Source organism: Varroa jacobsoni, unplaced genomic scaffold, assembly GCF_002532875.2.
Source record: "Varroa jacobsoni isolate VJ856 unplaced genomic scaffold, vjacob_1.0 scaffold_210, whole genome shotgun sequence".
NCBI lineage: Eukaryota > Metazoa > Arthropoda > Arachnida > Mesostigmata > Varroidae > Varroa > Varroa jacobsoni.
In genome coordinates this window covers 50,209-61,736 of record NW_019213112.1, presented here as the reverse complement: position 1 = coordinate 61,736, position 11,528 = coordinate 50,209, and the positions used below count along the sequence as shown (strand labels likewise).

Below are 11,528 nucleotides of genomic sequence, written 5' to 3'. Positions count from 1 at the left end.
CTATACGTAATGTGTCATAGACATAAACAGTATTCTACAGTTTAATTGCTTTCTTGCGACCAGTAATTCAGGACGTCTGAGTTTAAGCAACAGACTGACGTTAAAGAGCTCGCACATTACCGGTAATATAACGGACCTAAAACAACCCTAAATCCAAAAACAAGTAGACAGTTAAGTCATACTAAGCTCTATGAGGTACCATCTACCTTATTTACTTTATGTTGCAGCTTTATTTGTGTTTCTAGAAAGACAACTTTGTCTGTTCCCTTGCACTTTGTTCCAAGACCTCTTCCCCATCAGCCGATCTCAGCGCTGAACCTTATTAGCCATCACTATACAACTACTGCGGATTGACGACCAACAACGGTTGCTATGTGACACTTCGGAGCATGGCAAGGTCATATTGTAGTTACTGCATCCGTACGTACGCGATCAATGGACGAAATCACTAGTAGTTACTATTCTTAGAGGCGATTCTGGCTGAAACAGACAGCTATGGTCAAATGGATTTCACACGTCTTTCGTGCTTTATATCCAGTATTTAGGAAGTCAAGCATTACTCCAAACCATTGTTCCGAGCAAGATACGAAGTGTGTCTTCTCCTAAATTCAAATTTGACCGCTACGTGTTATTAAGTTTAGCGGACAAATAGCGGACCCGCTGCGCTACCAGGGGGACTAAACGTATGCCATATAACTAGAGAACACCGTTTCATTGGACAAGCAGAAAGAGTGACTGCAACTGTCTTCCATACACCTGACGCCTTTTTGAAAAATACCGTTAAAACACTCGTGCAAAGAAGACCCTTCCATAAGCAGCTCTCAGCTGCCCCTTTTTAAACACAGCATTGATATTGCCGTTTAGCATCGCTTCAGGAATCCGTCAAGGTAGGAGGCAGAATGCAAGCAACATGGAAAGACTGAGCAAAGGAAAGCATTATGAGTGCACACATCGCCTTTTCTATTGCTGCCTGCATTTGTACAGGAGGACCGAGCTGTGTCTAAGACCAGAGTCGACGCAGGACCAGCTTTGTGTCACTTCGCCTCGTAGGCAAATATGTTGCCATTACACTAGTGCGAGAACGAAACGCTACTACTCGATCCGACATCGTTCAGCATCCATCCAGGAGCTCGTTGCATCTCAGAACATGGCACGGCTTAAACTACGATGCGAAGAGCTACCGTCGCCTTACAATCAGTGACTGCTTCTGCAGCTGTCGACTTGTGCGACTGTTGCCGGTTACCAGTGAGTCGTTACGATCGTGGGGCTCGAAACGGGACAAAGACATAAAAGCTACACCCTAAATGAGAAAACGTCGAAAATTGCGGTTGCCGAAGAGAGGAATGCCGAATACATGCGCATACGTGACATCAGTGAACGTCGCTTAGCTGCCTGCCACAACGTCAAAGCAGCTAAACAAAGCTGACCCCGCTGAGGAGAGTTTAGAAGGACTAGGACAACGGATATCTCTGATCGGCCAGCGCCACTATACAAATGGGCATGTGTATCAACGGGCGCGTATAACATGGCGCTAGGAACAACCGGTAAGCAGTATGGCGCTTACAACTGGGCGCATAACCCATTTGAAATGTGGCATATCATTTAAGTAACCTTCTTTGAAATAAACTTGTGTGTTTACTTGTATGTGCAACTTCAAATGTGCCGACAAATTAAAACCAGTCAAAGAAGTGTGAATAGAAAACTTCTGAATTCCGAATCCTCTCTAGATCAGTGTTCTAGTGCCTTTGCGGTAGGGACGAATGAAGCTATTCAATATCTAGCAAAAGCAGCTCGCACGCTCATCCTTTATCCGTTGGGGTCAAGATTTACCCAGTCAAGCTACGAAACGATTGCTTTCGTCCCTGTACTGTCGAATTTTTCACCCGCGCTAAATAGCGGTTTCTTTCCAGCTCCCTTGTTTGATTGGCCGGTGTGAAACTATCCCCAAACTCGTGTCATGGATCGGTTTATCAGCCACGGCTACATATATTTATGGCAATGACGAAGGGACAATGGATAATTTGTTTGAGTATGGAAAGCTTCGTTACGTGCCGACAATTACGATCGAGGCTTTATTTGTCATGTGTCTATTACAGTGTTTAACTAACACTTTCGCTATATGTATGTACATACATGACCGATATGGCTTTCCACTAACTAACCATCAGTCAATGTCGCTGGTCATCCATTACGGTAATGTCTGTCAGATGAAGAGTACAATGTGTCTCCATGCGCAGGTATGGCCGGCCTAAATATCTGCGAACACGTACATCCTATCAACTCGAATCGAGCATCCTAACGATTTAGCTGAAAGCAAGCAGGTTACACATTCGAATCGCCGAAGCGACGTCTATCATTTTGCCACTAAATAATGTTAGCAAACAAAAAAAATTTCGATAAACAAGCTAGAATATATTTCTCGACTGCCACTGGCCATCTTCTAAATTTGACTATCATATTTCTACAAAAATTAGCGTGATTCGGCAAGAGCCACTGAGTCATTGGGGGAGTGATCCGCTGTGATACACGATATAATCACACAGTCAAATTGTGCAGAGTAAGTTTCTCAGTGAACCTGCGATGAGAACCGCATATTCACTGTTGTTCCTCTGCTATTTTCATCTGACGATACGGAGAAATGTCTGCTTTGGTACACGCATAGAACCCGTTAGTATCTAAGCTGCTTCTGAAGTATCTATCTACATCTGGAGTTGACTTTATCTGCACGTTATTGAAATATAGTTACGTTCTTTCACAAGGTCAAAGTGTTGATAATGACTTCAGTATGCGTCAGACTGTCTGTTAACTGCAATCTGTACGTTAGTCCACCTGCAGTAGCTGTGGTAAGTAAAGGAGCGGGTCCAGCGACCGCCGCAGTGGCAGCGTTTCAATTGCGTACGCAGCGTCAACAGCGAGTTCAAAGTGCCGGCGCCGATTCAACAATGATTTTCTGACAGCGGTCAATAGATTGCCGAAAGCGTGCTACATAGAAGTTAGCAATTTTCTAAACGGATGTTTCATGTCTGGAGAGGCGACGCAGATAATCATAGGATAACCGCTGCTGCTCACAGAGCCGCCTTCAACGCCGACGCTACGGAAGCTACCGCAACTGAGAGCACGAAAGCACTGAACGCTGCAGGGAAAATCGGGGTCCCGAAGCAGGCAGAGAAGTTAGAAGGGCTAAACTAAAGAGGCGAGCGAGAGAGAGAGATAAAACACTTGTCACAGTTTTGCGAAGCCTCTTGAAATCAGTTGCCAGTTAGTCGAAATAGGTGGCATAGACCAACAAAATCTGGGCAGCAAAAAATCATCACTCAGTCACGTCAATGACGCTGGCGATGATAATCATAGAGATGCTTCAGGTCTCAAACTTCAATTACAGACTATCGGAATGTTTTCCAGAGCGGCGAACGTAACACCTACCACTTTCTATTAGTTAAAAAATTTAATCACAGAAAATCTTTTGTATTATTCAATCCAAATCCTCGTCGATAATATTTTAATAAGGTGATTTTTATAAGTAAACGACAACTCCCATAGAGTCGATAATAATAACCATATAGTACTGCGCTATATGGATTATAGGATTATATGGGCGACTGTGTTTTGTTCGAATGGAAAAGTTCTTACATGAAAGAAGAATACTCTGAGCTCGTTTCCACCAAAACTTGGCCAGTTCTATGGTACCATTTTTCCCGTTAGACTAAAAGGTTATCAAAATCACTACATGGTGTCATACTATATAACCGTCTTGGAATATATATGAGCCAAGACACCAGCTTGCTTTATTGTACATCTCAGCTTACTAGCCATATGTTAGGTTAATCAAAAAAATTATGCCTGCCTGCCTGCCTTCCTTCCAACGTTTTTTTCGTTTCCTTGTTAACTCTCAATGTGCTCACTTGAAAATGCCCTCTCCACTATTAGTCTTTCATGTGGTAACAACATTCTATTTCGAGTCCAGTTATCAAGAAGAGGAACGACTTTTTTTATTCTGTGTTTCGTTGTAACTAGAAAGTTCCAGAAATACTCTCCGGAATACTCGCATCTCATGAGTGGCGAGGACTTTGTAAAGGAAAAGGCCGTTGGAGCGTTGTTCGCTGCATTCAAAAATTACATCTTGAGCCCGAAGGATGCACTTAGTTACGGCTGCGTGCCCGAGGTTAATATCGAACGCCTAAAAATCCCTGTGGGAGCGAACGGCCGACAAACAACTTATTAATTCACCGAAAAAGTATACTACGTTCCGACGATTATCATCAGCTACCTCGATGGAATCTACCCGAACATGGAAAGTTTATCTGCCCTACAAATTGGACAAAGAGCACAAGGACCATTGCTTCTTACTGCCTTTTAACGTCTCGTTCAACGTCAAGGAATACATAGCTAGAGTGAAAAATTTTTACACTGAACTTTCAGGAATAAGGCAAAACGGTGTCTTTTCGTCAATATGGAGTAGAGAACGAGAAGCGTGCTTTCAGAAGCTACATTTATACACAGACTCGGGCCAGAGTCCAATCCGACAAAGTCGATTCTTTGCGGCAAGACTGCAAGGGTGTTATACACTGAAAAATGCTGCATCGAGTAAACGAGGTTACGCAACAACGAAGACTCGTTAAATAAGATAGGGCCACTTTTCTCCACAGTTATATCTGAAAACATACGGCAAAAGGCATTGACATCGCTTGCAAGAGCTTGATTGACGTATCGTTTTGCATCCACTGTATTCACCAAGCGTAACGCCGGCGGATTATTTCTTCCGATCGCTGGAAAATAAATCCATCACAGCGTAAGATTATGAAAGGGGTCTCAAAATCAAACTATACGAGTTTTTCAATAGCAAACCTGAAGTGATCTGACGAAGCGGAATAAATTCGTTGAGGGATGAAAAAATTCTAGCAGATAACGGCGAATGCATAACCAATTAACTTCTTATTAGAATTTTAGAGAACTGTCTTATTCTTGAAGTAAAAAAGTTGACAGTACTTCCTTTCTAACACGCCATATATAGGCGCGATGGTTCAAACGGTTGAGCCTCTGGCTGAAGAGCTAGGTGTGACTGAATGGAGCTCGGCCCGCAATACATATAGTACACGACAAGCGTCATTAAATAAAAAAAACAAAAGGATATATGTGTGTATCTATGTCAAGTTGCGCCCGTTATGGCACCTGTTGTTATCAACTATACGTTATATACGACTTTTTCGCAATAAATTATGATATCCATATTTTCATAGCGCATAGCTATAGCAAAACAATTTTGCCGACAATTTTCGATAATTATGGCCTTAGGTAAGCATGAACACCCTTTTATACCATAACCGTAAATTGTCACAGTACTTACATATACATCGATACCCGTCTGGTTCGTTTAAGAGTACGGTGGTCATTGTCACGACTTTTATTATTATGATAAGCATCTTTTTTTGTCTAGACTTAGACTTTTGGCCTTTTAAGCCACAAAATGGAAAAAATGTTTGACGAGCGCTCGGTATAGAATTGTTTTCCTTTGCTTACTTTAAAGGTTGTTAGCTGAACTTGGCACAGGTTTATTCGCCTAGTGAGTTAAAATCAGCGATACCTTTGCACACTTCCCGCTCAGAAACTCGGACCGTTGCTTGCACTCGGCGTCTGTATACGCAATAAAAAAAAAAAGATACTAGGTTTTCATTGTCACCCCTTTGTATAACATTATGCTATTATCATAATCTTCGAAACAGTATATATATATATAACAATATAATAATGGATTTTTTCTTATTCCACTTTGCCAGCTACGTACACATATTTCCGCTTCACAGCCCTCGTGTTCCTCGCTTGGTATGAAATTGGTTAAAATTTATCGTCTGTCAGAACAGTTTCTGCCTAAAAGATTACCGTCTGTTGCTTGTGGCTGGTGATTACAATGATCCCTGTGCAAACAGTAACAGGTTACTCAGTTTAGCAGTGCAGGAAAAGATCCATTCCTGTAAACCTAGATAGCTGTCACGGACGGCTGTGCGCCTGATGAGGGTGCTGATAAGACGGCCATAATGGCGCTGCGGGCAGTGATATACATAATTGTGGCCAGCTCCCGGCCCGAAACCGTCTGTCGAACTGTCCTATTGCCTTGATTTTTCAACCTGCCTCTAAATTGCCCTACCCCTCCGCCCAATCAATCCACTCATTAAGGCACAGAATGGTCGATTGCCAGTCGACATTTCTATTATACGACACGTTCAATGCGTTATTACTGATACATACATCACCCAATTCGGGCGATTTCGATCACGTTAGTTTCTATGGATGTTCAGATTATTTATGTTACTGCAAGGGCTCGTGTGTTATCTATCAACTCAACTTGTAATATACAGCATTCTATTGGGGGAAGAGTATTCATATAGTAACTCGGACACTCGACTAATAGTATAATTATTCAGACCCGCCCAGACTAGCTTTGTTAATCATCGTTTGTCATGTATTGCTATTTACGTAGGACATACGTATAAACTAAAACCTGTGTATCGAACATCGCAACAACATATGTTAGTATTTCGTTGTATAGAAGCCAACCAATCGAGTAAATAAGTCAAAAAAAAAATAGAAAAGCAGCAAAGAAGAGAAGCCCCAAGGGGGAATCTGACAGCTGACGATGCCCAGCTCTTCGCGCCGTCGTCTCATTGTCTAGCTTCAACAGCATCAGAAGCAGTGGCACCCAGCGACGGAAGATAGAAGCGTCTGCTCTTCTGTACAGCCACGCCCCCATCTATCTATCTATCTATCTGTCTACCTATTTTCGTCGTCAATATAGTAACGTCGACGGTTCGTCGTGAGTTGCGGCTAGCGACGGCAGTAATAGTCAAAACTGCAGCGAGTGTTGTTGTTGTCCGCTTCATTGTTGTCGCCACCAGCGTGAGCCCAATCGAGAACTTTTATGGGAAGGCGGTCCGGGTGGCTGACTTCGGGTGTTTATCCGCGCGTTGCACTTGCCAACCCGCCCTCTTTAGTTGGAAAAATACGAATACGCAGACGAGGAATATCGCAACTGGCAGCGCTGGCGGAAGAACAGAGGGTGATGGTAACCGCAGCATCAGCGGCGACGACGCAAGTCATGGCTGTGACTCCACCGATAGCAGTGCTACTGTCGAAGCTACCGTTCGTGCGGATGCTTGCTGCTGCTCCACCAAAGCTAGCAGTAATCAGCTGGAAAAGCTGACACCAGCGTCTTTCACGCGCAGTACGCACTGTACACGACGATGCAGCGAAGATCTCGCCGTGTCTGAGACACATAGATAGGCGTACACCTTATACCGCCGTCTGTCGAGGTCAGTGCTGTTAATTTTGTTGCTAATGGTGAAAACGATGGTGATGAGGTTACTGGTAGGCGGCTGCTTCTTCTTGAAACAAACATTGACGGTGTGGCTCCCATGTGACTTGTCCACGTTGATGTTACTGTTTCAAAACCGGCTGCCTTCGGCGCCGTCCACGTCGGTGTGAGGGAAAGGACAAGTGCAGTCGGTCATCCGTAGAATGGCCGCAATGCGAGAGCGCGGAGCACAGTCGAAGACCAGACGTTTCTTGGCATAAGACGTGCTTGACGCGCAGGGAATAATCTTAAACGAACTCATGTATATACACTTTAGTTAGTTGAGTGTGGGCACACGGTCGGGACTTGGCAAACAGCCGACCGACTGAGCAACGGCAAAATAGAGAAAAAGAACGGAGAACCACAGACGAAAAATAGACTACGTCATGCGGATAGCAAATTAAAAAGCGAGAGGATCTTCATCGGGGCCGGCACGAAACTAAAAGCGGCTACAAATCGAAGAGGAAAAAGGCTATTAAAATGTAATTAGCGGTAAGTCCACTAAGGATCGTCTCGTGAAAACTCAGACAGGAAGATGCAGGCTAAACTAACAACGATTGCAAAAACAACGCCGCCGATTACGCATGCGTCTAGCTTAAGCGTATGCAATCGCTTCCCTTACTAGTAATCATTGCTCACATAGTACCGAGACAAATAGAAGTTACTTTAGATTCAGTTAAATCTTCGGCCTTTTTCTACTAAGACTTGCTGTCGTGTTGTCTCCACACTGTTTCCGCAATCAGGTATCCAATGTGAATCCAAATTATATATCTGACAAATCATCTCTTGCACGAGACATGGTTTAGTTATTTACGAGTGATAACGTTGCCACATAGAAGTGTGCGACTTTAAACAACGTGTGTCAACCGATCTACGCCGCATGTGGGCATCTATGAGATCAACGAATTCAGTTTACATAATACAAAATTGTGTTTACTAAACCGAGTTGAATCTTTCCCGGCTTAAAAGCGGTCATACGTAAACGAGCACAATGAATCAAGTGTCCTGTACACTACAGATGATGGTGCTTGCCGTGGAATGGTTTCGTGCTGCTACAAACCAGCAGCCCCGACTCAGTTCCTTAAAGACGAAAATTTTGCCCTAGTAATTTATATGCATTATTCATTCTCCTATGCGTTTAGCAGCAGTTGCTACGGCTTCGGAGTTAGTTAGAGGGCTGGACGCTTTGCCCATGCAGGCGAACTATTTTCGTCGTTGTTGTTGAAGGGATTAGCTCTCATGGGCCAAATGCCGTCTGCAATCCAATTTTTACCTCATAGTTCAGGGAAGAAATAGAAATATTCCAGTTTAGGCAAGGAGACCGTTAATAAAGCGATGCTGCCTGTTCATGACGGTGGCTCGTTAACGGCGTTCGATGCCTGCGAAAGTTTTGCTTCAAGCGGAACAGAAAGCTGCTTGACGGCTGACTGGTAAGACTAAGAAAGATAACAGCAACAGGCAATAGCGTCATTATCGAGGACGACGGGAAGAGCAAAACCTACCAGGTACAACCTGGATCCCAAGTTCAAATTTGGAACGCTAACATTCAAATAGCGATACGCGCGTCGCCGATGTTAATACTAGTAGTCATTTGATAGGGAAAGTTTACATATGAATAAGGAAGGAAAAAACATATCGTTAGCAAATGGCCACGTTTCGCGACTATTAAGCGGTCTGCTGAAATTCAGGACCTTAGCAATAAATCAGCTAGACAAAGACATTAACTAAATGAATTCGTGAAAATCCACAGGCACGCCTTGTAGGGATAGGTTGTTAAACGGATCTAGCTATTTATATCGTATATATAATGCATTGGCGCAGCATTTGGACCAAACTTATTCTATTTCAAGTTTTTATTCTGGTACGACCAAATATCATTCTTACCCACTCTCGACATGACAGAACAATGAAATTTCGACGTTGCTGTAACTGCTTAAGCCACTACTTTTTCTAACTTGATTACTTAGTATTAAGAATTTGGCAGGTGGACGCAGGTCTATCAAATGAGCTGTCCCGGACGAAAATACCAATCGTAATCAATGTATCCCTGCATGCTACGGGTGCCCGTCCGATTCGAGTAAACCGAATCGTTGCCGTGATGATCGACAGACGTTTGGATAGTGCGTAGAAGATGCATGTATATCGTATACATACATATATGATCCGCAATGTATCGAAATGCGCATTTACCTGAAACACGGGAAAGGGAGCCGTTAACCGATCTTAACGTCTGCTAACATCGGGACGCGGCATTCATCACTGCAGTCCGTCTGACTCTGGGATAGCAGCAGCAGGAGCAGCAACAACAACAACAACAACAACAACAAATTTGACAAGCGGTAGCCGCACGAAGCAACAACAACGAGACGAACCTCGACAGCTCTGCAGTGACTTCTCTCCCTATTGTAGACGCAACAGATGGGGTAAACGTCTGTCTCTGTACCGGTGCGAACTGATGGGTCGGCTCCTGCGAGCGAAAGACAGATCAAATCCTTCGTTGGCTTCTTGCCAACAGCACAATTCGTTTCTCTGTAATAAAGGCGAACCCGTTTGCTTGGTCAGCAACTAGATATGTTTCTTTTTTTACGTCGCGTTATATGGCCATAGTAGCACATAGTCCCTGTAATGACAGAAGCAGCATCGGTCGTATTGAGTTGGGTGCGACAGCTTAACAACTCCTAGTTAGCTAGATACACTAATAATTGTTTATGAAGGTTGATGACTCTATCATTTTGTCAACTGCCGTTAGACCGACGATCGAGCGGCGGCAGTCATGAGAAAAGAGTTCATACATACATTGCATGCTTGCGATGATCTGTTGACTAGTATCTACAATGAATTTGTAGAGAATAACCGGTGGAAACGCTAAATTCCCTCGTTTTCCAAAATGTCTCCCGGTCGTCGCAATATAACGATTGCAATTTGTGACTGTTGTCACTTGACGACGAATGCGACCTAAGTGACACGCAGATAAGCTTTGTCCGCTTAAAATTTATCTGCATTTATCCGGTGTACCATTGGCTTTCGGTTACGTTGTAGGGAGGAGGTCCTCAATTAGCGTATTAGTGTTCTTATTGCGTTTGCCCGGAAAATGATCTGTTGGGCCAGTGGTTGACAGTATGTGGCAAAAAGTTACTGTGTTCTCGTTTGTCTGTTTAATACGCATGCAATTCGTTATTTGTCTTCAGGCGATCAAATTAAACAATATGAAGTTTTATTCAAAAGGCCTTCTGCTGGATATCAATCAATACGTCCTCACCGCAACAGCTTTAAATCACAAGGTCGAATCAGATAATTATCATCAGTATTAATCATCATTAACTGAAGTGATATAACCGATTGTGAGAATATAGATTGCGCCGCGCAATTTCCGCTCATTTTTATAGACGAACCATATGAGACCTTATGGTGCTGACATAGCTGGCTACGGAAACATTGAAGATGACTAGCTCATTTATGCAAGAACATATGGAATATGAAAAAAAAAAAGACAAAAGACGTTATTTCAGTCACATCAGAATTTTTCGATATCGATCCTTTCTAATAGATTCACTAAGAGTATTAAAAAAAATTCAATGACCGAAGATCGAGTCAGAGCTCGTTGTGATTAACGTGTAACGTTGAGTTTGCTCTAGCAAAGCGAATTCAGTTTGTGAAAAGGGACTTTTTTTTAAAAGACACTAAAGCTATTGGACCTTATTGAAGGAACATTCGTAAAATGTGCGGAAAAGAGGAAAAAAATTCTAACCATAACTGCTTTTGAAAACGATTTTGTACTTTTCGAATTCGATCTGAGTACCTTTTATATAAAACAGACATACGCAAAAGCTACTAATATGAATTAAAAGATTCGGATAATCATCCTGTGTCCGGCTTATCTCTTCTGTTCTTTGAAGCTGTCTTATAGATCTCGAGCACAGAGCAGTCATCAAATCACTTCGGCGAACTCGGTGGAAAAGGGTTTAATCCCATTTTTAACGGAAGAAATTTTTCAATATCGCGTTTAGCCTGAATTTTTTCAGTTCTGGAGCTGGCTCAATAATCTATAAGCCTCAGTTTCTGAATCTTAATGGTTGTGATGAAAGAATCATTGTTGCAACGTTCAGAAGTCACAGTTTGCCATTTTCCTTAAAGATTTACTGCTTTTAAAGACTTTGCTATTAACGCCACGCCCTTTTGCACT

At 42.9% G+C, this 11,528-nt stretch overlaps 1 protein-coding gene across 13 annotated transcripts in view; it reads right to left on the bottom strand.

The window, feature by feature from the left end:
* LOC111273661 (uncharacterized) overlaps positions 1-11,528 on the bottom strand; it is a 71,987-nt gene that overhangs the window by 14,784 nt on the left and 45,675 nt on the right. For 2 of the 13 annotated variants that reach the window (XM_086973565.1, XM_086973568.1), the window contains exon 3: positions 9,718-9,965. The exons of 9 other annotated variants lie outside the window; for them this stretch is intronic. The gene's annotated coding sequence lies outside the window, so the exon portion shown is untranslated. Of the gene's footprint in view, positions 1-9,229; positions 9,337-9,717; positions 9,966-11,528 lie in introns of those variants that run through there. 2 more of the 13 variants (XM_086973567.1, XM_086973564.1) reach the window with 1 other exon arrangement.